At 44.3% G+C, this 26864-nt stretch overlaps 2 long non-coding RNA genes across 4 annotated transcripts in view; one reads left to right on the plus strand and one right to left on the minus strand.

Annotated features, from left to right (window-relative positions):
* Positions 1-7015: 7015 nt before the first annotated feature.
* Positions 7016-25533, minus strand: LOC126988819 (uncharacterized). Its single transcript, XR_007742555.1, has 3 exons — positions 25364-25533; positions 11818-11889; positions 7016-7313 (listed from the first exon to the last, which is right to left on the minus strand). It is a non-coding gene; the product is annotated as an uncharacterized LOC126988819 (long non-coding RNA).
* Positions 22980-26864, plus strand: part of LOC126988818 (uncharacterized) — a 43051-nt gene continuing 39166 nt past the window's right edge. The window contains exon 1 of one of the 3 annotated variants that reach the window (XR_007742552.1): positions 22980-23829. This is a non-coding gene — a long non-coding RNA (uncharacterized LOC126988818). The remainder of the gene's footprint in view (positions 23830-26864) is intronic. The other 2 variants (XR_007742553.1, XR_007742554.1) reach the window with 2 other exon arrangements.

Genomic DNA, 26864 nt, shown 5'->3' on the forward strand with positions numbered 1-26864 from the left:
TACCTTACCCACCACCACCACCACCACCCACCACACCCTCCACCCACAAAAGTATCTCCACCAAACACCACCAGTCAAACAACCACCACCATTTGACAAGGCTTTCGTAAGAGTTGTGGGCATTTCCAGTTGTAGTTTTATGGCCCTAGTGGTAGTTTGACCCTTCACCTGTACCATGAACCTGAAGAAACACTCATTAGAACCCGATTGACCCCCTCTTTGACCCTTAGAAATAGCTGATATGAGAAGCGGACGTGTCTTATAAAACCGATCCTAGACTCCACTCCGTCCAAGAGAGCTGTGTGTGTGTGGAACCCCTCCCTCACACATGAGATGCATACTCCATACGAGGGCGGACAGGGCTTTGTTATCCTTTCCACCACCCTCACCACTGCCATTACACCGGCCACTCAAAGCATGCTACATACCACTCCCAGCGTTCCACCCTCGCCACGTGTCCCGCCACGCCTACCCCCTCCACCACCGTAGCAGTGTGACCCTCCCCCTCCTTTAGCAGCCACTCCCGGCACGCACCCTTGCCATCCCCTCCCCTATCGACCCATTGCTTCCTGCCCTGCTGCTGACACTTCTTGACCCCGTACAGTATCACCAACTTCACTGCCTCATCCACCATCACCACCACCACCACCACCTCCACTACCATCGCTTCCACCTCCACCACCACCACCACCACCACCTGTCATTGTCCACACCTTTTCGTTAGTGATTTCATAGTCATCATCAGTTACCACCACCACCACCACCACCATTACCGTCATCAAGAGTACGTCAACACCACCATCACCACGACCACTTGTACAACCATCTATTACCATCACCACCACCACCACCACCACCACCAGCAGCGTTACCCTCATAGAGACATTCCCGTGCACGAAAGTACTATAGAGACTACGTGAGCCCTTTGCTGGATGAGGATGTCGCGTGTTTTTAGGCCGCTGGAAACAACTGGACGAGAATTATGTCCTCGTACATCGCTGGGCTCACACACACACGTTTGGCAAGGCTTTCGTGGAGGTTGTGTTCGGATTTCCATGGGTAGTTTTATGAGCCTAATGGGAAGAAGGAAAAGGGGAGATATTTGCCCCTTAACATAGATATTTTGTCTCTCCTTGATCTTTACAACCTTTCATTACTATGCCTAAATTTTTTTATCTTTTTTTTTTCTTACGTCGTGGCCTACTGCGCCGGTAGGCTTCTTCCCGGTGGATCCTGATGGTCGGCCCAAGGCTTCTTCCCGGTGGGGCCTGATGGTTGGCCCAGCCCGTTCTGGCGCAGGCGAGTGTTTATAGTGGCGCCATCTTGCATTGGCTCATGCTGCCCTCCCGGAGCTCATCTTTAATCCTAGAATCTAGAGTCCGAGTTGATAGGTGGTCTTCTGGACAGCATGTGGGTAGTTTTAAGCCACTCGGCGGCGGCTGAAAAATCCCAGCTTGGTGGCACCGGGCGGGGATTGACGTCCTGAACGCGGCGCTGTCACGCTATCCATTCAGCCACCGCCTCCCCTAATTACTTTCCAACGTCAACTGCAATCTAAAGCAAGATAAACGTGGAAACCCTTGACACGGGAGAATCGTCCCTGTGCGTCGGTCCCTGCCGTGACCTGATCGCCGCTATCTGCTTTCTTCCCGTCGTCACGCCTCGCTCAGGGAAGGGAGGGCACGGGGGTCTGCCTGTCAGTCACTTACGACATGCAAAAGAGACGAGGACACATTTAAAACGGACGAAAAAACATGTAGTGTCGCCAGGCTGTGTCCCCGCCATGGATCTGCTGCTGTCCACTGCCTGCCTGTCGTTTCCGCTGTCCCACACACCTCAAGGCTGTCCGTCCCGCTTACTGTGACGTCAGGCTTCTCTCGTATCACAGGGATGAGAGAACTTTCTATAAACGAAATAGTTGTTTTGAGAGGCGAAAGCGTCAGAGTATATAGAATAGGGAGCATGGAAAGGTTTGATACTCCTCTCTTGAAAGCATTTAAGTCGTAGGCTAGTCAAGGGTTACTGGTGCAGAGAAGGGGGAACCGCCATAGCCTAGTAACCCTTTCTTTATAGACACTACAATATAATGCGTGGGTTCTAGTTCTAGTCACAGGGATGAGAGAACTTTCTATAAACGAAATAGTTGTTTTGAGAGGCGAAAGCGTTTGAGAATATAGAATAGGGAGGATGGGAAGGTGTCTGATACTCCTCTTTTGAAAGCATCTAAGTAGTAGGCAAGGGTATCGAGTAGCTGGCTTTTTTTCATTATTTTTTCCTTTTTTGTGCCCTTGAGCTGTCTCCTTTGATATATATAAAAAAAAAAAAAAACTGGTGAAGAGAGGGGGGAACCATAGCCTAGTAACCCTTCCTTTATATACACTACAATATAATGCGTGGGTTCTAGTAAGAGTATTTGTTCAACGTTCTATCACTCAAGGATGGCGTGTGTGAACGTCGTGTATCATGCAACAGTACTATGAAGGCGCCAAAGCAGTAAGCATATTGTGTGTCACGGGCATTGATTTCCTTTATGACTTTTGGATAATGAATGTACTCGACTCCAAATGTGCTTCTTTATGTGTCTGGTCAAGTGTGCGCGTGGTGCGACCTTGTATTATGCAGTATTGGCGCGGGATCATATCTCGTGTGGGAAGGAAGTTAGCGAAGTTAGCTTACGGAATTTGTATGGAAGGAAAAGCTGCGTGCGTGTGTGTGTGTACCAAGGGAATGTGTGTTTGATCAAGTGTGCGTGTGAGGTGACTTTCTATTATTCGACATTGGCGCTGGAAAATATCTCGTGTGGGAAGGAAATAAGAGAACTTAGCTTAAGGAATTTGTATGGAAGGAAAAGCTGCGTGCGTGTGTGTGTGTGTACCAAGGGAATGTGTGTTTGATCAAATGTGCGTGTGAGGTGACTTTCTATTATTCAACATTGGCGCTGGAAAATATCTCGCGTGGAAGGAAATTAGCGCACTTACCATAAAGAATTTGTATGGAAGGAAAGGGCTGCCGTGTGTGTGTATAAAGGAAATGTGTTTGCTCAATTGAGTATGTGAGATTTGACTTTCTATTATGAAGTAACATGCCTCATAGGGCAAGGAAATTAAAGAACTTAGTTTGAAGAATTTGTATGGAAGGAAAGGTTACCGTGTGTGTGTGTGTGTGTGTGTGTGTGTACTAAGATCAAGGAAGGTGTATTTGATCAAGTGTGTGTGTGTGTGAGAGAGAGAGAGAGAGAGAGAGAGAGAGAGAGAGAGAGACTTTCTATTAGGCTATGCTGTATTGGCGCTGGAAAGCTTACATTGGGCTGGAATATGTCTCGTGTGGGAAGGAATAAGTCTTGTGGGGAGGAATTTGCATTGTGGTAAGGAGCTTGTCTTGTGGGAAGGATTGTGTCTCGTGTGGGAAGGGATATGTCTTGTGGGAAGGATTGTGTCTCGTGTGGGAAGGGATATGTCTTGTGGGAAGGATTGTGTCTCGTGTGGGAAGGGATATGTCTTGTGGGAAGGATTGTGTCTCGTGTGGGAAGGGATATGTCTTGTGGGAAGGAATTTGCCGTGGGAAGGATTGTCTCGTGTGGAAGGGATATGTCTTGTGGGAAGGATCAAGAATGTGAATGGCAGGAAGGAAGGGAGGGACATCATGTGTATGTACTAAGGGAAACTAAGGTAAAAGGAACCCGAAATTGACCTCTCGGCCACCTCTTTTGATTATTTTTTTAGGAGCCGCGAGTAGCGGGCTTTTTTTTATTATTGTTTCCTTTTTTTGTGCCCTTGAGCTGCCTCCTTTGTTGTAAAAAAAAAGCAAGCAGGCAAGTAGGCAGTTAAATAGACAGATTGAAAAGCAGACAGAAAGGTATAGACAGAAGATAGACAGGTTGACAGGCAGGTAGGGAAACAAACAGGTAAGCAGACAGGCAGACAGGTATTTAGACAGGTAGGGAGGAAGGTTAGAAGGCATCCAGCGCACACCTCATGACTGGTCCGCCGTTTCATCTCATCAAAAAGTCATTATTGGATCATATTCTTCTTCTTCGGCAATTGCGTCGCGCGGAAGCATTGAAGCGGTGAACCCTGCAGCCTCGTCTTGGCCCGGGGCGGCGAGGCTTCCGATCGTATTTTAAAACATTTCGTCGCCCAAGTTCACATATTTGACATGGCTTTCGTAGGAGCTGTAGGCCTTTCCAGGGGTAGTTTTATGGCCCTGATGGTAGCTTGACCCTTCTTCTGTGCCATGAACCTTAAAAAACACTTATGAAAAACAGATTGATCCCCTCTTTGACCTTTAGAATAGTTGATGTGAGAAGCGATGGTGTTTTAAAATACGCCCCTTCTTCCCTTCTCTTCGCTGCCTGCTGTTATGACGCCTTCCAGTTTTCCTTCCCTTCCTCTTTCCTTCCCTCCCTCCCTCCTTCCTTCCTTAAAACTGTCCATCCCGCCTGCCGGAAATCGTCGTAAGAGAGAGGCGTTTATGCTGTTTCCATATTTCCTTCCTCTTCTTCTTGTCATAATGGGTTTCGTTTTTCCTTCCTTCCTTCCTTCCTTCCTTCCTTCCTTAATTCCTTCCTTCCTTTCTTCCTTCCTTCCTTCCTTCCTTCCTTCTTTCCTTCCTTCCATCCTTTCTTCCTTCCTTCCTTCCTTCCTTCCTTCCTTCCTTCTTTCCTTCCTTCCATCCTTTCTTCCTTCCTTCCTTCCTTCCTTCCTTTCTTCCTTCCTTCCTTCCTTCCTTCCTTCCTTTCTTTCTTTCTTTCTTTCTTCTCTACTGTCCTTCCCAACTCCCAGTAATCGTCTCTCTCTCTCTCTCTCTCTCTCTCTCTCTCTCTCTCTCTCTCTCTCTCTCTCTCTCTCTCTCTCTCTCTGCTTCTGTCTCTGTCTTTCTTTATCTATATATCTATCTCATATTCTCTTCTCTTTTTCATCTCGTACTTAATCATCCCTCTTATCCATGCCATTATTCGTTATCTTCTTAGCTATCATCGTTTTCCTCTTTCAGTAATGGTCAATCTTTCATCATCCCACCGTCAGTACTCTCCGATCCCCCGTTCATTCCCTCGTCCCTTCACTTCACTCTCTCTCTCTCTTCTTTTTCATCTCATAATCAGCCACTTCTCTTAAACATATCCCCTCTAAGCTGTTATCATTCTCCTGTTTCAACGCTTACTAATTCACCTTTCCTCTATTAGCACCAGTTCTAAGTTCACTCGTTCCTTTGCCTCCCTTCCATTCTCTCCTCTCCTTCATCTCGTGCTCTGCCAATGCTCTCAATCAGATCAATTTCTTAGTTATCATCATTCTCCTGTTTCAACGCTTACTAATTCACCTTTCCTCTGTCAGCGCCAGTTCTAAGTTCACTCGTTCCTTTGCCTCCCTTCCATTCTCTCCTCTCTTTCATCTCGTGCTCTGCCAATGCTCTCAATCAGATCAATTTCTTAGTTATCATCATTCTCCTGTTTCAACGCTTACTAATTCACCTTTCCTCTGTCAGCACCAGTTCTAAGTTCACTCGTTCCTTTGCCTCCCTTCCATTCTCTCCTCTCCTTCATCTCGTGCTCTGCCAATGCTCTCAATCAGATCAATTTCTTAGTTATCATCATTCTCCTGTTTCAACGCTTACTAATTCACCATTCCTTCATCTGCACCATGCTCTTCCCCATTCACTCACTCGTCCCTTCCCTCACACACACACACACACACACACACACACACACACACACACACACACAGACCAGGTAATTTGATCGCCCTGATTGCAAAAGAATAAACCTCGAAGCATAAATTACATTAAGTCCTTAATGGCATAATGGGACACGGTTATGACGGCGCTTTATCGAGTTATACGCGTGCTCGGTGTTGTCGTGTTGCAATGTTATGACGGAGAGGCAGACAGATATTACAAGCGAATGATTTAATGCGAAGAAAGGGACAGCAAGAGGGACTAAATGTTATGATAGAGAGATAGACAGATATTATAAACGCATGATTTAATACGACGCAAGGGACACACACACACACACACACACACACACACACACACAGACCAGGTAATTTGATACGACGTGATTGCAAAGAATAAACCTCGAAGCATAAATGTTAAGTCCTTAATGGCATAATGGGACACAGATATTACAAGCGAATGATTTATACGCGTGCTCGGTGTTGTCGTGTTGCAATGTTATGACGGAGAGGCAGACAGATATTACAAGCGAATGATTTAATACGACGCAAGGTTCAACATGAGAGACTAAATGTTATGATAGCGAGGTAGAGAGATATTACAAGCGAATGATTTAATACGACGCAAGGGACAACAAGAGGGACTAAATGTTATGATAGCGAGGTAGACAGATATTACAAGCGAATGATTTAATACGACGCAAGGGACAACAAGAGGGACTAAATGTTATGATAGAGAGATAAACAGATATTTCAAACACATGATTAATACGCAGATGATACATTATAAGTGACAATGTGTTCAGTGTTGCCAAGGTGAAATGTTATGATAGGAAGATAAACATATTTCAAACACATGATTTAATACGCAAATGACGACAATTTAAGTGGCTGTTCAGTGTTGCCAAGTTGAAATGTTATGATAGCGAGATAAACAGATATTCCAAACACATGATTTATAAGTGAAAGGTAATGTTAGGCGGCGTATGCTATAGATGCGCGTGGCCTTGGTGCTCATCTCCGTCACACTGGCCCTAGAATATTTGATTTATTAGGAAAAACAGGAAAAACACGTATATGATTTATTGTTACTCTCTCTCTCTCTCTCTCTCTCTCTCTCTCTCTCTCTCTCTCTCTCTCTCTCTCTCTCTCTCTCTCTCTCCCTAGAGTGCATGATTAATTACGAAGAGCAGGAAAAACACTTACATAATATATTATTACTCTCTCTCTCTCTCTCTCTCTCTCTCTCTCTCTCTCTCTCTCTCTCTCTCTCTCTCTCTCTCTCTCTCTCTCTCTCTCTCTCTTTCTCGTCACCGTATCGGCCGCCGGAGTACCCACTCTCTCTCTCTCTCTCTCTCTCTCTCTCGTCACCGTATCGGCCGCCGGAGTACCCAGACGTCCATAAAACGCCACTTCAGCACGCCTGGACGGCAAACCTCGGCTGGCCGCCACCTCACAACCCCCGCTGTCAATAACACCCTTACCAACCAAGACCCAAGATCCTGCACCGACCCACGACGAGGGCTCCGTCACGCGCCCCTTTGCCGATGTTCCGTTGGCTTCCAGGGACTCAAACTGCGGCTTCACTTGACCCAGACTCACTGCTACACACGCTTGTTTGTATGTAGCGGTGAGACACTGCTGAAAACATGAATTGGCTGTTGATAGAAAGAAAAGAACGAAAGAAATGAAAAACAGAAATTAGCGATCGATCGACAATTTTTTAAACCTGAACAGAAATGAATGACTCTTTGAAATAGTGAAATATAAACGAATAAAAAAGACCAGCATCCACGAAGGCAAAGACAGGGAAAGAGGCAAACAGTCAAACAGCCGGGCAAACAGAGAGACACGGGGAAAAGCAAACACGCGTACAGACACACACGAGCACAACTAGGCAGAAAGATCAACAAGGGAGGCTGATAAAGAAAAAAAAGTCCTCGCTGCAGTCTTGGAAAAAGTGAGGGAAGTGAAATAAAGGGGAGACTGAAACGGGGCTCAGGTGAAAGGGCAAAAATTGTTCAAACGCAGCGAAGAAAATTGAATAAATGTATGAAAGCAATCTCTCTCTTTCTCTCTTTTGCTATCCGTGCGTGCGTGTGTATGTGTGTGTGTGTGTGTGTGTGTGTCCCATATTCACACACACACACACACACACACACACTATACGCATTTGATAAAGCCTTCGTAGAGGTTGTGTTAGTATTTCCATGTGTTGGTATTTCCATGGGTAGTAGTTTCATGAGCCTAGGAATAGTTTGACGAGGCTTCTGCAACATGAATGCGAAAAACACTCATTGGAACCCGACTAACCTCCTTTGTGGCCTTGGGAAAGAGTTGTTGAGAGAGCTGAAAGCGTCTAAGAATATGGATCTATAAGTTATGCCAATTGTATCATACGAGAGAACGGAGGGAAGAAGGAGAGGGAAGAAATACAGATAAAAAATGAAAAATATATGTTGGAAAGAAAAGGTTTGGTGGTGAGGTTAGCTTGAAGGGAGAGAGAAGCACAGAGTTACATATAAAAGTCCTCCCTCACATAGTACGGTTTCCAATAGTTCGGTTTTATACGGATTGTCATAGAAGATCATTTAAGGATTTTTAAATTTACTACTCGTCGGGAAATTTGAAAATCCTAAACAAATCTACGAAAATCCACATAAAACTGAAACCGGACTATTGGAAACCGTACTATTTGAGGGACGACTGATATAAACTCTATAAGGGAGAGGGACAGAGCGGGGTTGCTGTAGTAATATATAGTGTTCTACGGTGACTGTTTAGTACTGTTTACACACACTCGTCCGGGAGCGCCTGACGGGGGAGGGATGCCTGCTAACCACACCCACAACTCACAGGCATAATGATACACGGCAGAGTCAAAAGTTGTGATTTATGTTGACAGAAAGGCTTGAATTTTTGTACTGGTTTATATTAGTACCCGAGAGAGAGAGAGAGAGAGAGAGAGAGAGAGAGAGAGAGAGACGATTAGGGTTCCAGCTAGCCTATTTAATACTGAAATCTAACCGTTGGAGAGAGAAAGGAAGAGAGAGAGAGAGACGATTAGGGTTCCAGCTAGCCTATTTAATACTGAAATCTAACCGTTGGAGAGAGAGAGAGAGAGAGAGAGAGAGAGAGAGATTGCTTACATCTAATTTGTTTTAGTGTTACGTAACTTCGATGACTCAATTCTCTCTCTCTCTCTCTCTCTCTCTCTCTCTCTCTCTCTCTTTCTCCTTCCAACGGTTAGATTTCAGTATAAAATAGGCTTGATTCAGTATTAAATATGCTTTCTCTCTCTCTCTCTCTCTCTCTCTCTCTCTCTCTCTCTCTCTCTCTCTCTCTCTCCATTCCTTTCTCCTTCCAACGGTTAGATTTCAGTATTAAATAGGCTAGATTCAGTATTAAATATGCTTTCTCTCTCTCTCTCTCTCTCTCTCTCTCTCTCTCTCTCTCTCTCTCTCTCTCTCTCTCTCCCACAGGTCAAGAGGGAGAGGAACGCTCGGGCGCGCTCCATTGTTCATTCTTTACCAAAATTTAGTGTTTGGAAGGCCGGGAGGAATTTAATGGCCGTGATATTTTACCTTCGCTTCCCCTTTGCCAGCGAGCCTCCAATCCACCGCCCCCTCCACCGCTGCCGCCGCCGGTTCCACCTGCCGCCAGGAGTCACGAGTCTCCCTCCGCCCTTCACCTTCCTTTAAAGAACTCTCCACCAGCTTCAAATCTCTCCTCACCTGATACCTAATTCTCTTTTCTCACTTTTAAACACCTGGACGTCGTTTGTCTCGCGTTTATATATAGATTCTATGTTGATGTCTTGAACCGTCTCTGATTCTTAATGTGTTCTCGTCCACTATGAATGGGAAGGCGGTGGTTGAGTGGGTAGCGTGCTGGTGCTGTGTCGTGGAGGTCCCAGGTTCGTGTCCGCCCGCTGCTACAAACTGACAATGTTCAGGTTCAAGAGTGGCCTAAGACTACCCACATGCTGTCCTGAAGACCGCCTGTCAACCTGGACTCTAGCGAAAGTCTCTAAAGAGGATCAAGGGGAGTTCCGGGAATGCAGGATGAGGCAAGGAAGAATGGCGCCACTATAAACTGCTTTCCAGCGCCAATAATGAGCTGGAGCCGACCAATAGGCCCTATCAAGAATGCCTACCGGTGTTATAGGCCGAATGTAATAAGAGAAATCGCTTTGTTATTTCGTAGATTTTCTGTTCGTGTGTGGATAACGTAGCAATAGTTTTTTGTTGTTGTTGTTGTTGTTGTTGTTGGTGGTGGTGGTGGTGTTTGGTGCAAGCGGCTTAACGAGGAGATAAAGAATGAGGAAAAGAAGAAAAGAATGAGAAAAAGAAGAAAAAAGAAGGAACGCAGGAAAAAAGAAAGGAAAAAAGAAAGGATAAGGAGGAAAATGAAGGAAAAGAAGAAGGAAAAGATGGAATAGAAGGATGAGAAGAAGGAAAAGAAGAAAATAACAACAACATTTATTTCGCGTCTGTCTGTCCGGTGTTTGTGTGGTTCAGGAAGGCGTCATTGAACACAGGAACCCAGAGAAGAAAATGAAGAACAAGGAGAACAATAACAAGAAGAAACAGGATAAGAAGAACATGAAGAAGAGGAAGAAGAAGAAGAAGGAAAAACAAGGAAAAGAATGAGGAAAAGGAGATAAAGAATGAGGAAAAAAGAAGAAAAGAATGAGAAAAAGAAGAAGAAAGTAGAAGGAAAGCAGGAAAAAAAGAAAGGAAAAAAGAAAGGATAAGGAGGAAAATGAAGGAAAAGAAGAAGGAAAAGATGGAATAGAAGGATGAGAAGAAGGAAAGGAAGAAAATAACAACAACAACATCACCACCACCACCATCACCACCACTACCACCACCACCACCACCACCACCACCACACAAACACTCCCAGCCTTCCCTTCACAGCCCCAAGTCACAAAAATCCGCCCCTTCCCAGCCTTCAGTAAGCAGCAGGCCCTGAACACAGCCGCGGGGGAGGAGGTGGGTTGCTGGGGCCGGCGCGAGGTTGTGAGATAAACTGAGTCAGAGAGTAAAATATTAACTCTGTGAGGAAGGATTGCACAACTCTCTCTCTCTCTCTCTCTCTCTCTCTCTCTCTCTCTCTCTCTCTCTCTCTCTCTCTCTTATTATCTCGTTTTTCTTTTCTTATTTTCTCTCCTTTTCCCTCTTAATTTTCTTTTTCTTTTTCTTTCTCTCTCGGAAGAAAATTGCTCCGGAGAATGAAAATAATGCTGATAAGTTCTTTGGGAGTTTTAATAAGAGAAAACAAAACGGAATTGGATCGTTTATTAGAAAATGGTAATCAGGTTTTGAACGGATTTCCAGAATGTTTTTATTATTGTTATTATTATTATTATTATTATTATTATTATTATTATTATTATTATTATTGCTCTTTACTGGTGCGAGGCGATGTTTTTTTTCTTCTTATAGTAACTCCACGATGTCTCTTCTATATTTTTTACCGTACTTGAATATATGTTTCCGGCCTTGGATACATAACCAGCACCAGAATACTTAAGTTAGCGCACTGGGAAGTACAATTTGCAAACCACAGCTCTGGAACACGCACTAACTAATAATATATAGATAAAACTCATATTTTTGACAGCTTGGCACATTGGAAAGGCTAGTTAACGACGCTCAGCTCTGGAACTCTTACTGAAATATACAAGATATCTAAGACTTACATTCTTAGCAGCTTGGCACATCAGTAGTTTGCGACACACAACTCTGGAACACTTATTGAATTACTGATACACGAAAAATAGCTACGATTCTTTCATTTTGAACTTAGCACATTGGGAAGTATAGTTCGCGAGTCACAACGACGGGCCAAATTTGTGGCTTTGCCGTGTAGCAGCGATGGGCCAAATTTGTGGCTTTGCCGTGTAGCAGCGATGGGCCAAATTTGTGGCTTTGCCGTGTAGCAGCGACGGGCCAAATATGTGCCATGATTTTAACCCCCGAAAATAGATGATACATAAACTGATCACAAATGCTTCGATATATATATATTATGAAATGGTTTGTGTGAGTGATGATTTTTTCTCATTTTTCTCGCTTAGAGGGACCATTAAGAAACATGATCCCCGCTACAACACTGCAGAGACAGGTAAAACTCTCACCTTTTGTAGCAAGTCTCTGCAGTCCGGGTTTGTGAGCGCCGCCGCCGAGACAGAACCCAAGCTCGCCTCATTCTTTCAGGGAAGGGAAGAGAAAAATGCACAGTAATTACAAGACCATTAGCTTTTACGTCTGCAATTTGTAAAATGCTTAAAAGCGTAATTAGACTAAATCGTTAATTACCTCGCGAGCCATTCACTAATTTCAGGCTCGCAACTTCCTTCACTTCTCTCCGCCACACTCTTACGGTCAAGTTTCTCCTTTTTATGACCGTGATCGTTGTTGTGGACCTAAACTGTTGAGGGACATTTCTTTTTAAGGTTAGCATTGTAAATTAATGAGGAAAATCAAGCATTCTGACGTTGGTTTCGTATTCCCAGACGCGTCCGGCACTCACAACACATATTTCCCAAGGCCATAAAGGAGAGTAGTCGGGTTCTCATGTGTAGTTTTCACGTTCATGGTGGAGAGGCCTTATCAAACTGTCACTAGGCCTGAGCCTGAACTAGTGCCCGTACCGGAGAGCCTGCAACACACCTCTCTTAAAAACACACCGACTCTCACACACAAACACAAGAGATTTTCTTTTCTGTGGCAATTCGTGTGTAAATTCTAGACTGTATGTCGTAGGAAGTTATTTTTCTTTCATTCTTTGTGAGGAAAAATAACCACTTAAATTAAATAAAGAACAAGACTCTTTTAAACCCGTCCGCTACGATTGGTACGGATTTCGCCTTCACTGGTAGCCTGGTAACACATGCTCCCAGGTCTGTCTGTGCCTCTATGGTGGATAGTGGAGTGTTTCCCATGTGGTACTGGTATGCTGTATTTCCCCTCCCAAGATGCATGACCTCACATTGTTCTTCACTAAATTGTAGCAGCCACTTTTTGTTCCACTCCTGTAGCTTGGTGATGGCTTCTTGTAGGGAATCCGCATCCAAGGGGTTAACAGCTGTGAAGGTGTTAAGGTGAGGGATGGATTATGAGGAACTGGTATCGATTTGAAGACAAGAGTATGGTTGGGTGGAGTTTCTCGTGCTGCAGGAAGGGGCTTATAATGACTCCTTACACTGCTCTAACGCCTTTGACCTTTCACGCTGCTTCCGATATGTTACAAGCTCCTTTTGTACCCTTACTCCTCAACCCCTCTACTTAACTCGGTCTGGTTATTGTTAGTATTGTTTTTGTTATGATCATTATTATTATTATTATTATTATTATTATTATTATTATTATTATTATTATTATTATTATTATTATTATTATTATTATTATTATTATTATTATTATTGTTATTATTATTATTATTGTTATTATTATTATTATTATTATTATTATTATTATTATTATTATTATTATTATTATTATTATTATTATTATTATTATTATTATTATTATTATTATTATTATTATATTCAATTAGGAGAGAGAGAGAGAGAGAGAGAGAGAGAGAGAGAGAGAGAGAGAGAGAGAGAGAGAGAGAGAAAACATCTCTATTCTCTCTCTCTCTCTCTCTCTCTCTCTCTCTCTCTCTCTCTCTCTCTCTCTCTCTCTCTCTCTCTCTCTCTCTCTCTCTCCTATTCCCTATTCTTTTCTATCTCTCTTTCTCCCTAATTTTTTCCCTGTTTCTCTTCTTCGTCTTCTTCTTCCTTCTCCTTCTCCTCTCTTCTCTTTTTCCCGTGTCTGTCTCCTTTCCTCTTCGTCTTCACCTTCCTCCTCCTTCTCCTCCCTCTCTCTTCTCTCCCCTGTGTCCTCTTCTCTTCTCTTCCCCCTCCATGTTCTTTTCTCCTTCGTTATCCTCTTCGTTCTTCTCTTTCTTCTCTCTTCTGGTTAACCCTCGTCTCTCTCTGTCCCTTCTCCTCCATTCTCCTCGTTTTCACTCTCGTCCTTCCCCGGTTCATGCCCAAGGCGACCACACAACACTACCCTCAATTCCGCTCTGATGAAATTGCAGCGTTAGGAGGGAGGCGAGGGGAGCGAGGGGTTAGCGGGAGTGAGGTCGGTCGGTGAGTTGGCTAGACGGTCGGCAGTTACGCGTGAATCCGTTTGACTTGCTCCTTCGCCGCTGACTCGATTTCCACTCTGACTTCCAAGGCGAGAGAGAGTAATGGGCGACCAGGGCGAGACGGAGATTGAATTAGACCTTCGCGAAACACCATATTACACCTGATATTGGCGCTCTGATGTTACGGATGGAGAGAGAGAGAGAGAGAGAGAGAGAGAGAGAGAGAGAGAGAGAGAGAGAGAGAGAGAGAGAGAGAGAATTGGAGTTACATATACTTAAATAATGAAATCTAACCATAGGAAAGAGAGAGAGAGAGAGAGAGAGAGAGAGAGAGAGAGAGAGAGAGAGAGAATGAAAAAAATGACATAATTTCAGAGCCGGAAGCAAGTCTTTAAAAATAAGAATAAGTCCGCATAATTACACACACACACACACACACACACACACACACACACACACACACACACACACACACACACACACACACACACACACACACACACATTCTCTCTCTCTCTCTCTCTCTCTCTCTCTCTCTCTCTCTCTCTCTCTCTCTCTCTCTCTCTTAACTCTATCTTGCCTTTTAGTCTCTATGTCGCTACTCTATATAGTCTTGTAGTCTCCTGTTGTCTCCTTGTAACCTTATGTGTCCTTGTATGTATCTAGGGACTGGTTGACAAGGTTATCGCGCATTTTTACAAGGTTTTACAAGGTATTTTTACAAGGTATTTTTACAAGGTATTTTTACAAGGTATTTTTACAAGGTTTTATAAGGTATTTTTACAAGGTATTTTTACAAGGTTTTACAAGGTATTTTTACAAGGTTTTATAAGGTATTTTTACAAGGTATTTTTACAAGGTTTTACAAGGTATTTTTACAAGGTATTTTTACAAGGTTTTACAAGGTATTTTTGCAAGGTTTTACAAGGTATTTTTACAAGGTTTTATAAGGTATTTTTACAAGTTTTTACAAGGTATTTTTACAAGGTATTTTTACAAGGTTTTATAAGGTATTTTTACAAGGTATTTTTACAAGTTTTTACAAGGTATTTTTACAAGGTATTTTTACAAGGTTTTATAAGGTATTTATACAAGGTATTTTTACAAGGTATTTTTACAAGGTATTTTTGCAAGGTTTTACAAGGTATTTTTACAAGGTATTTTTACAAGGTTTTACAAGGTATTTTTACAAGGTTTTACAAGGTATTTTTACAAGGTTTTACAAGGTATTTTTACAAGGTTTTACAAGGTATTTTTACAAGGTTTTACAAGGTATTTTTACAAGGTTTTACAAGGTATTTTTACAAGGTATTTTTACAAGGTTTTACAAGGTATTTTTACAAGGTTTTACAAGGTATTTTTACAAGGTATTTTTACAAGGTTTTATAAGGTATTTTTACAAGGTATTTTTACAAGGTTTTACAAGGTATTTTTACAAGGTTTTATAAGGTATTTTTACAAGGTATTTTTACAAGGTTTTACAAGGTATTTTTGCAAGGTTTTACAAGATATTTTTACAAGGTATTTTTACAAGGTTTTACAAGGTATTTTTACAAGGTTTTACAAGGTATTTTTACAAGGTTTTACAAGTTATCTTTACAAGGTTTTACAAGGTATTTTTATAAGGTTTTACAAGGTGTTTTTACAAGGTATTTTTACAAGGTTTTACAAGGTTATCGCGTATTTTTTTAGTCTATGTCGCTACTCTGCTTAGTCTTGTCTCCTGTAGTCTCCTTGTAACCCTGTGTATCCTTGTCTTATGTACCTAGGGACTGGCTTACAAGGTTATATGTATTTTCTCTCACATCCTTCGCCTATGGTAGCTAAGTTATTGCAGCCGCTATATTCCTTTCACTGATCCTAATCTACACGTAGAAATAAATCAGCCGGTCCTTACACGCCCCCAGACTCTTCAGCCGCCGCTAGAATATTTGATATCAATCTGGGTTGTATAGAAGGCCCACAGCCCCTTGCTCTCTCTCTCTCTCTCTCTCTCTCTCTCTCTCTCTCTCTCTCTCTCTCTCTCTCTCTCTCTCTCTCTCTCTCTCTCTCTCTCTCTCTCTCTCTCTCTCTCTCTCTCTCTCTCTCTCTCTCTCTCTCTCTCTCTCTCTCTCTCTCTCTCTCTCTCTGTCAGACACTTCCACCCTCACATCAGCTATTTCCAAAGGACGAAGAGGAGATCACTCGGGTTCTAATGAGTGTTATTTCAGGTTCACGGTACAGAAGAAGGGTCACACTACCACCAGGGTCATAAAACTACCCCTGGAAATGCCCCAAACTCCCACGAAATTCTATATGTGTGCTTGGGTATACCGCAGTGAAAATCACCAACTATTTCAAAGACCAAAGAGATCAGTCGGGTTCTAATGAGTGTTTCTTAGGTTCACGGTACAGAAGAAGGGTCACACTACCACCAGGGTCTTAAAACTATCTCTGGAAATGTTCAAAACTCCCACGAAATTCTATGTGTGCTTGGGTACCGCAATGAGAATCACCAACTATTTCAAAGGCCAAAGAGATCATTCGGGTTCTAATGAGTGTTATATTAGGTTCACGGTACAGAAGAAGGGTCAGACTACCACCAGGGTCTTAAAACTACCCCTGGAAATGCCCAAAACTCCCACGAAATTTTATATGTGTGCTTGGGTATACCGCAGTGAAAATCACCAACTATTTCAAAGGCCAAAGAGATCATTCGGGTTCTAATGAGTGTTTCTTAGGTTCACGGTACAGAAGAAGGGTCACACTACCACCAGGGTCTTAAAACTACCTCTGGAAATGCCCAAAACTCCCACGAAAGTCTGTATGTCTGCTTGGGGGCCGAAATGTTTAAGAATATGACCCTAATTCACTCCTCGCCATACCATTCTTCCTCTCTCACCCGCCCTTCCCATTCACTTCCATCATTCCAACCCTCCTTCTGCCCCTCTATAGCTTAAGATAATGGGGGAGGGTCGGGAGGAAGGGATGGAGGTAGGGAAGAGAGGGTAGGTGCGAGGGAGGGAGAGGGCCAAATCGAGCCCTATTTTTACTCCTCGCCCCAGCTCGCATGACAAAGAGACCACCAATTTTCGCTGTCATCTCTGGCGGCGCGTGGAATGGTCGGTCCGGGAGGCAAGACTTGAAGCGGCTGAACCCACCACTCGTGTGTCCTCCGTGTACCTTTAATAACAGTGGGAAGTATTGTGCGGGGCCTGAGAAACGATCGGGAATTCTGGTTATGAAGAGTAAGGGCTTAAGAATGGGTGTGTGGAGCCTGGTGGTCGGTAGAAATGGCCCAGTCTGATCCATATCTTGCCTTCGTGTCCCTTTAATAATATAGATAAGTAATGTTTGGCGGTGTGCTTGCGGCCTCAGAAGGGATAGGAAGAAGGGCTTTTAGGAATAGATGTAAGATAGCGGTTGGTAGGTATATATATGACCCAGTCGAATCCATATGTTTCCTGTCTGTCCCTTTAATATAATAGGGAAGTAATGTTTGGCTATGTGCTTGCGGCCTCAGAAGGGATAGGAAGAAGGGCTTTTAGGAATAGATGTAAGATAGCGGTTGGTAGGTATATATATGGCCCAGTCTGATCCATATCTTGCCTTCGTGTCCCTTTAATAATATAGGTAAGTAATGTTTGGCTATGTGCTTGCGGCCTCAGAAGGGATAGGAAGAAGGGCTTTTAGGAATAGATGTAGGATAGCGGTTGGTAGGTATATATATGGCCCAGTAGAATCCATATGTTTCCTGTCTGTCCCTTTAATAATATAGATAAGTAATGTTTGGCTATGTGCTTGCGGCCTCAGAAGGGATAGGAACAAGGGCTTTTAGGAATAGATGTAAGATAGCGGTTGGTAGGTATATATATGGCCCAGTAGAATCCATATGTTTCCTGTCTGTCCCTTTAATATAATAGGGAAGTAATGTTTGGCTATGTGCTTGCGGCCTCAGAATGGATAGGAACAAGGGCTTTTAGGAATAGATGTAAGATAGCGGTTGGTAGGTATATATATGGCTCAGTAGAATCCATATGTTTCATGTGTGTCCCTTTAATATAATAGGGAAGTATGTGTGTTGGTGGTGTGGTTGCGGCCTCAGAAGGGATCGGTACTTTTTGGTGGCCCGGAGTAAGGATTTTGATAATGGATCGGTAGGTATGGCAAAGGCTCAACCACCCATATGTTTCCTGGGTGTCCCTTTAATATGATAGGGAAGTACTATTTGGTGGTGAGTTTGCGCCTTCAGGAGGGGTAGAGATTTTCTGGCAGACAAGAGGCTTTAACCCGTCCGCTGCGATTGGCACGTATTTCGCCCTCACTGGTAGCCTGGTAACATACACTCCCAGGTCTTTCTCTGCCTCTGTGGTGGATTGTGGAGTGTTTCCCATGTGATATTGGTGTGCTGGATATCCCTTCACTGGTAGCCTGGTAACATACACTCCCAGGTCTTTCTCTGCTTCTGTGGTGGATTGTGGAGTGTTTCCCATGTGATATTGGCATGCTGGATATCCCTTCACTGGTAGCCTGGTAACATACACTCCCAGGTCTTTCTCTGCTTCTGTGGTGGATAGTGGAGTGTTTCCCATGTGATATTGGCATGCTGGATATCCCATTACATTTTTCTTCATTGAATTATAGCAGCCACTTTTTGTTCCATTCCTATATAGCTTGGGGAGGTCTTCTTGTAGGAAATCCGCAGTCAAGGGGTTAAGAATTGGTGTGTGAAGGCTGGTGGTCGGTGGGAACGGGACAAGCTCAGCCATTTGTTTCCTCCGCGTTCTTTTAATATAACAGGGAAGTAATACATGGCGGTGTGCTTGCGGCCTCGGAAGGGATAGCAATTTTGGCAGGCAAGAGAAAGGGATTTAAAAATGGGTGTGTTAAGGCTGGTGGTCAGAAAGAATGGCCCAGACGAACATGTAAGTTTCCTCTGCGTCCCTCTAATACGATATGGAAGGAAAGGACTTAGTATAGTGTGGTCTCAGTCTCGGATATGGCTGGGTGTCGGGGCAATCAGGTTAGGAAGAGACGTGTGATGCTGTTAGTCAGAAGGAATGGCCCAGACGAACCTATACGTTTTCTCTGCGTTCCTGTAATACGATACGGAGGAAAAGACTTGGTGCGGTGTGCTGGGTGCCTTAGAAGTGTCCGTGTGTTAGGGCAATCAGGTTAGGAAGGGACGCGTGATGCTGGGTAGTCAGAAGGAATGGCCCAGACGAACCTATATACCTCCTCTGCGTCCCTGTAATACGATATGTAAGAAAGGACTTGGTGCGGTGTGCTGGCTGCCTTATAAGCGTCCGTGTATTAAGGCAATCAAGAGGGAGGGTTAGGAAGGGACATGCGAGGCTGGGTAGTCAGAAGTAATGCCCAGACGAACCTATATGCCTCCTCTGCGTCCCTGTAATACGATAAAGAAGAAAAAAGCTTAGAATGGGGTGGTTAGCGTCTGAGAAATGGTCTTAGAGCAATCAAAAGCAAGCGTTAGGGAGGGACATGTGATGCTTCGTGTTCAGTCAAACCTACAAGCTATATCTTCGTTCCTTCAGTACAACATGGGACAAAAATTGAGTGTTCTGGGTGCCTGGGGATTGATTGGATGTTAGGGCAAAGAACAAGGGCTAGAGAGGGACCCGTGACGCTGGATAGTCGGTTAGAAAGACATTATGTTGTTGAAAAGTGTCGTTTTTGCTGCCTGTGGACGGCTCGTGTGTTTGGACCATCAAGAACAAGGGTAAGGGAGGGGGATGTGATAGCATATTATATGGGTTAGGGCAGCTATTCGAGAGGAGGCGAGAGAGTGAGTGCCGGGGTATGGAAAAGAAATTGGTGGTGTTCCTTTCAGCGGGGAAGGGTTCAGGAAGGAATTACTGGGTGGGGCGTGAAGCCATAAATAGGGAGGAGAAAGACGAGGAAGGAAGGGACAGGCAGGAGTTGGTGAGATATATAGAGCGATGGAAGGGAGGTGAGAGAGGGGCGTGGGATGAGAGAGGCGGAGGTAGGTATTCTTGTCCCCAAATCATCGACAGGAAGAGAGAGAGAGAGAGAGAGAGAGAGAGAATTTAGTGCAGCCATGGCCCGTATTTTTTTCGGAGCTTACACAAACAGATTTGATAAGGCTTTCGTAGAAGTTGCTTTAGTGTTGCCGTGGGTACATTTATGAGCCTAGAGACAAGAAAGGAAAGAGGGAAGGATAGACAGAATTTTGTATAGCTGAGAGGTCCTTATTCTTAAACACCTCAGTTCTTACAAATACACACATTTAATAAGGCTTTCGTAGAGGTTATGTTAGTCAGAGTTAGATATACTATTGTGAAGGTACTAATTTCCATACTCTTAAACATTTCGAAGCTTATATATACCTACATTTGATAAGGCTTTCGTAGAGGCTGTGTTAGTATTTCCATGGGTAATTTTATGAGCCTAGGGAAAAAAAGGAATAGAGAAGAAAGAGATGGGACAGAATTTGGTATTGGTAAAGCCCCACTCACACACACACACATACACACACACACACACACACACATACACACATGATAAGGCTTTCGTAGAGGCTGTGTTAGTATTTCCATGGGTAGTTTTATAACCCTATGATGATTTAACAAGGCTCCTGCACCCACCAAGACTGTGAAAACACTCTTGAGTCTTGCGTCAGCTTCACCTGTTGGCTCAGAATGCATTACCAGGTGGCTGTAAGGCTTCACAACGTCTATTGGAATCATGCGTACAAATTGGTTGAAAATATCGTAAGCAGTGAGGAGCCTTGCATCAGCTTCTTCACCTGTTGGCTCAGTCTGTATTACTAAGCGGTTGTACGTCTTCCGTGTTGCATCATAACTTCGAGGTGCCAGAGTATCTTAAGTCGGTATACTGTCAGACACCTCCACCCATCACGTCTATTTCCAAAGGCCAAAAAGGAGGTCAATCGGATTCTATATATAGTGAGTGTTTTTTTCAGTTTCCCGGTACAGAAGAAGGGTCAGACTACCACCAGGGTCATAAAACTACCCCTGAAAATGCCCACAACTCGTACGAAAGCCTTGTCAATTATTTCCAAAGGCCAAAAAGGAGGTCAATCGGATTCTATATATAGTGAGTGTTTTTTTCAGGTTCATGGTACAGAAGAAGGGTCAGACTACCACCAGGGTCATAAAACTACCCCTGAAAATGCCCACAACTCGTACGAAAGCCGTGTCAATTATTTCCAAAGGCCAAAAAGGAGGTCAATCGGATTTTCATGAGTGTTTTTCAAGGTTAGTGGTACAGAGGAAGGGTCAGCCTACCACCAGGGTCATACAACTACCCCCGGAAATACCCACAACTCCTACGAAAGCCTTGTCAATTATTTCCAAAGGCCAAAAAGGAGGTCAATCGGATTCTAGTGAGTGTTTTTTTCAGGTTCATGGTACAGAAGAAGGGTCAGACTACCACCAGGGTCATAAAACTACCCCTGAAAATGCCCACAACTCGTACGAAAGCCTTGTCAATTATTTCCAAAGGCCAAAAAGGAGGTCAATCGGATTCTAGTGAGTGTTTTTTTCAGTTTCCCGGTACAGAAGAAGGGTCAGACTACCACCAGGGTCATAAAACTACCCCTGAAAATGCCCACAACTCGTACGAAAACCTTGTCAATTATTTCCAATGGCCAAAAAGGAGGTCAATCGGATTCTAGTGAGTGTTTTTTCAGGTTCATGGTACAGAAGAAGGGTCAGACTACCACCAGGGTCATAAAACTACCCCTGAATATGCCCTCAACACCTACGAAAGCCGTGTCAACTATTTTCAAAGGTCAAATAGGAGGTCAATCGGATTCTAGTGAGTGTTTTTTTCAGTTTCCCGGTACAGAAGAAGGGTCAGACTACCACCAGGGTCATAAAACTACCCCTGAATATGCCCTCAACACCTACGAAAGCCGTGTCAACTATTTTCAAAGGTCAAATAGGAGGTCAATCGGGTTCTAGTGAGTGTTTTTTTCAGTTTCCCGGTACAGAAGAAGGGTCAGACTACCACCAGGGTCTTAAAACTACCCCTGGAAATGCCCTCAACACCTACGAAAGCCGTGTCAACTATTTTCAAAGGTGTAATAGGAGGTCAATCGGGTTCTAGTGAGTGCTTTTTTCAGGTTCACGGTACAGAAGAAGGGTCAGACTACCACCAGGGTCATAAAACTACCCCTGAATATTCCCTCAACACCTACGAAAGCCGTGTCAACTATTTTCAAAGGTCAAATAGGAGGCCAATCGGATTCTAGTGAGTGTTTTTTTCAGTTTCCCGGTACAGAAGAAGGGTCAGACTACCACCAGGGTCTTAAAACTACCCCTGGAAATGCCCTCAACACCTACGAAAGCCGTGTCAAATGTGTGTGCTTGGGTGAGGAAGTGTTTAAGAATGTGATTATTAGCCCGCTCGTCTCTGGCAATACGTTATGATTCTCTCAGTGTGTGTGTGTGTGTGTGTGTGTGTGTGTGTGTGTGTGTGTGTGTTCTCGCAGCAAACATGATCAGTTCAACACCCGCCGGGCCTCGTAAACTGTTATCAAGAGCAGAAGTATTTTTTTTTAAAAGTGATTTAATTTCGATTTATGATTTCGGATGATTCACTTGAAGGAAAAAAGAGAGGGAAATATCGAAGAAGTATCTGTATGGAGGGGGAGTGGAGGGGTTGTGTGTGTGTGTGTGTGTGTGTGTGTGTGTGTGTGTGTGTGAGAGAGAGAGAGAGAGAGAGAGAGAGAGAGAGAGAGAGAAGCTAATCAACATTCAGGCTTGTCGTAATGTTATAAATCAATCTCTCTCCTCAACGTCTATTACGTGTGTGTGTGTGTGTGTGTGTGTGTGTGTGTGTGTGTGTGTGTGTGTGTGTGTCGGGCGTCCCAGCATCTCTCCACGCCACACTAAATCAGTTTCACTATCACTACCATCGCCCACGCCCTCCCACTACCACCCCCCACGCCTTTCCTTCACCACCAACACCCACCACCACGCCCTCCCTCCCTCCCCCACCTCCCACCACCCCTAGAACACCTGTGTCCAACTTGCCTCCCTTCCCTCCCGCCCGCCAGCCACCCGCCGCCCACCCTGTCCATTGCCAAACCTCTCCCCGCCCATGTCTTTGCCCTCTGCTGTCTGGCCGATCATAAACACTCTCTACGCTTTGCTGGGTCACTATCAGTACACGAATAAGCTTGCCCAGTGAAAGAGTTGACAAAGTTACTGAATTTAGATTGAGGATGAGCAGAGCGGGGTGATGTAGATGCCAGACGTACGATAAGGGCCACTCGTATTAAAGAAGACGTAAGAAAGCATAAGTTCGGTGTTAGAAGTATATAAAGTTGAGTTCTATCGTTGTTATGTAAGTTTGATATGCATAAGGACTAACGGAGATGATGTAGAACCGTTCTTTGGGTGACCGGGGTACAAGATTTCTCCCGCCAGGCTGTCAGTTCACCCGCGGCTCCCTCGCATTAATAAAAACGAAACAAAGCCTAAATTCGATGTTAAAGGTATATAAGGTTGAGCTGCATCGTTGTACTGTGACTTAGGTGTGCACGAGAACCGATGTAGATGTTGCGGAGTCGCTGTACAGGTGACCGGGGGTACAAGATTTCTCCCGCCCAGCTCTCTCGTCTCAGGCCCGCGCGCGCTCCCGTCACCGCCGCCAGCTGATCAGTGAGCCTCTAGCTAGCGGTGGTAGTGTGGTGTTGTGCGGTGCTGTGTTGAGTTGGGGGAAGTTTCTTTTGACACTACAAACTTACGATAGAGTATTATTTATTTGGGTATATTTTTTTATAAACCTCAAGTGCGGTATAGTCGCGAGTGCTGTGTGTGTTGTGTTCGTGTTAGTGGCTGTGTCGGAGCGGTGATGACTTAAATTAGCGTCGTGCATGCAGCGGCACATGAGGTGGTCGCGGCCTGCTAATGCGCCCGTGATCTGCCGGCGAGCCTTGGCCGTGTGTGGAGCGCCCCGAGGATTAACTGGAATACTCCCCGCGGCCACGGCACAGCAGCCCTCCCCCCGCGAACACAAGGTAATGTAATGTACCTCCCGTCATAGATGCACGAATGTACTGACTCTTGCTTGCCCAGACAGACTCGACAGACACTTGCATCTACAGACTAATTTACTTTTGCAGACTCTACAGACTCGACAGACACTTGCATCTACAGACTAATTTACTTTTGCAGACTCTACAGGCTCGACAGACACTTGCATCGACAGACTAATTTACTTTTGCAGACTATACAGATTCTACAAACACTTGCATCGACAGACTAATTTACTTTTGCAGACTCTACAGACTCTACAAACACTTGCATCTACAGACTAATTTACTTTTGCAGACTATACAGATTCTACAGACACTTGCATCGACAGACTAATTTACTTTTGCAGACTATACAGATTCTACAGACACTTGCATCGACAGACTAATTTACTTTTGCAGACTATACAGACTCTACATACACTTGGATCTACAGACTAATTTACTTTTGCAGACCATACAGATTCTACAAACACTTGCATCTACAGACTAATTTACTTTTGCAGACTCTACAGACTCTACAAACACTTGCATCGACAGACTAATTTACTTTTGCAGACTATACAGACTCGACAGACACTTGCATCGACAGACTAATTTACTTTTGCAGACTCTACAGACTCGACAGACACTTGCATCGACAGACTAATTTACTTTTGCAGACTATACAGACTCGACAAACACTTGCATCGACAGACTAATTTACTTTTGCAGACTCTACAGACTCGACAGACACTTGCATCTACAGACTAATTTACTTTTGCAGACTATACAGACTCTACAGACACTTGCATCTACAGACTAATTTACTTTTGCAGACTATATAGACTCTACAAACACTTGGATCTACAGACTAATTTACTTTTGCAGACTATACAGATTCTACAAACACTTGCATTTACAGACTAATTTACTTTTGCAGACTCTACAGACTCTACAAACACTTGGATCTTCAGACTAATTTACTTTTGCAGACTATATAGACTACAAACACTTACTTGCCTGTCCCATACATACTTTACGGACTAGTGTGCTTGCCTCACCAGACTGCAGACTAATTTGCTTGCATCTACAGACTATAGAGATTGAGACACTTTCTTGTCCTTACGTACCGTACTATACAGACATACAGACACTAACTTCCCTACCTCTACATACTATACAGACATACATGCACTAACTTCATTGCCCCACATACTATACAGACATACTAACTTCCTTATCTGTACCTACAATACAGACTTAACTAGTTAACTTCCTTGCCCCACTAACCTAACCTAACCTAACCTACAATACAGAATTTCACTAACTTCCTTGCCCCACCAACCTAACCTAACCTAACCTAACCTACCTACAATACAGAATTTCACTAACTTCCTTACCTCTACAAACTCTAGAGTCTAGACAAACACACTAACTTCCTTACCTCTACATGCAATACAGATTTACAGACACCATTTTACTTGCCTCCAAAGACCATACAAGCTTTACATACTCTAACTTGCCTTCCTCAACTCACCTGTCTCCTCCTGTCACCTTGCTCGCCGGGGGACAAGTTTGACAGGTTGACGCTCCTTCACATGGCTCGGGGCGCTGCGGGGGGCGGGTGGGAGGGAGAACGCAACGCCTGAGGGTTCGCCAGGGCACAAAAGCTGCCTGACTCTCCGCTCCGGCCGGCGAGGTTAGACTAGGAGGGTGACGAGGAGGAGGAGGAGGAGGAAGAAGAGGAGGAGGAGGAGGAGGAGGAGAAGGATGGGTGTGTCTTGCTTCAGGATGTTGGTGATGCTGGTTCTGTGTGTGTGTGTGTGTGTGTGTGTGAGAGAGAGAGAGAGAGAGAGAGAGAGAGAGAGAGAGAGAGAGAGAGAGAGAGAGAGGGCTGGGCAACTTTATCCTTCATTTGATTGACGATGCAGGGCGAGCGACGTGAGGCAAAAAAAATAAAAGATTGACACCGTTAGCGACACACACACACACACACACACACACACACACACACACCCAGAGTACAGACACCCACCTCTCTCTCTCTCTCTCTCTCTCTCTCTCTCTCTCTCTCTCTCTCTCTCTCTCTCTCTCTCTCTCTCTCTCTCTCTCTCTCTCTCTCTCTCTCTCTCTCTCTCAGATCTTCTCTCTCTCTCTCTCTCTCTCTCTCTCTCTCTCTCTCTCTCTCTCTCTCTCTCTCTCTCTCTCTCTCTCTCTCTCTCTCTCTCTCTCTCTCTCTCTCTCTCTCTCTCTCTCTCTCTCTCTCTCTCTCTCTCTCTCTCTCTCTCTCTCTCTCTCTCTCTCTCTCTCTCTCTCTCTCTCTCTCTCTCTCCTCCTCATCCTCCTCGTCGCGCCATTCAGCCACATTCTTCTCCCTCATTTCTCATCACTTTACCCAGTCTGTCGGTCTTGATGTCCCTGGAGTAGAGAGGAGACGAGAGAGGGAGAGAGGAGACGAGAGGCAATTTTGAGGTCACCTGGTACTGTTTGCGGTGTTATGCTCGCTGAGGACCGACACTGATGATCTTGGAGGAGCGGAGGAGAGTGGAGGGGAGTTCTCATAGCTGGAAGTCTTACATATTGTGTGTGTGTGTGTGTGTGTGTGTGTGTGTGTGTGTAAACCCCTAAATGTTTGAGAATATGTGCTCTGGATGGCATGAGCGTGTTGGCATGAGAATGTGCTTGTCAGTGTGTTGGGTGTGTTGCCAGCCTGCTTGTTACTTGTTTGGGGTGAAAGAGGAGAGGTGACGCAACGAGAGAGAGAGAGAGAGAGAGAGAGAGAGAGAGAGAGAGAGAGAGACGATTTTTTTTTGTGTTTATGAATTAGTGAGTAGATATAAGTTTAGGTGTGTGTGTGTGTGAGAGAGAGAGAGAGAGAGAGAGAGAGAGAGAGAGAGAGAGAGAGAGAGAGAGAGAGAGAGAGAGAGAGAGAGAGAGAGAGACGATTTTTTTTGTGTTTATGAATTAGTGAGTAGATATAAGTTTAGGTGTGTGTGTGAGAGAGAGAGAGAGAGAGAGAGAGAGAGAGAGAGAGAGAG

This window comes from Eriocheir sinensis, chromosome 70, assembly GCF_024679095.1.
Source record: "Eriocheir sinensis breed Jianghai 21 chromosome 70, ASM2467909v1, whole genome shotgun sequence".
NCBI lineage: Eukaryota > Metazoa > Arthropoda > Malacostraca > Decapoda > Varunidae > Eriocheir > Eriocheir sinensis.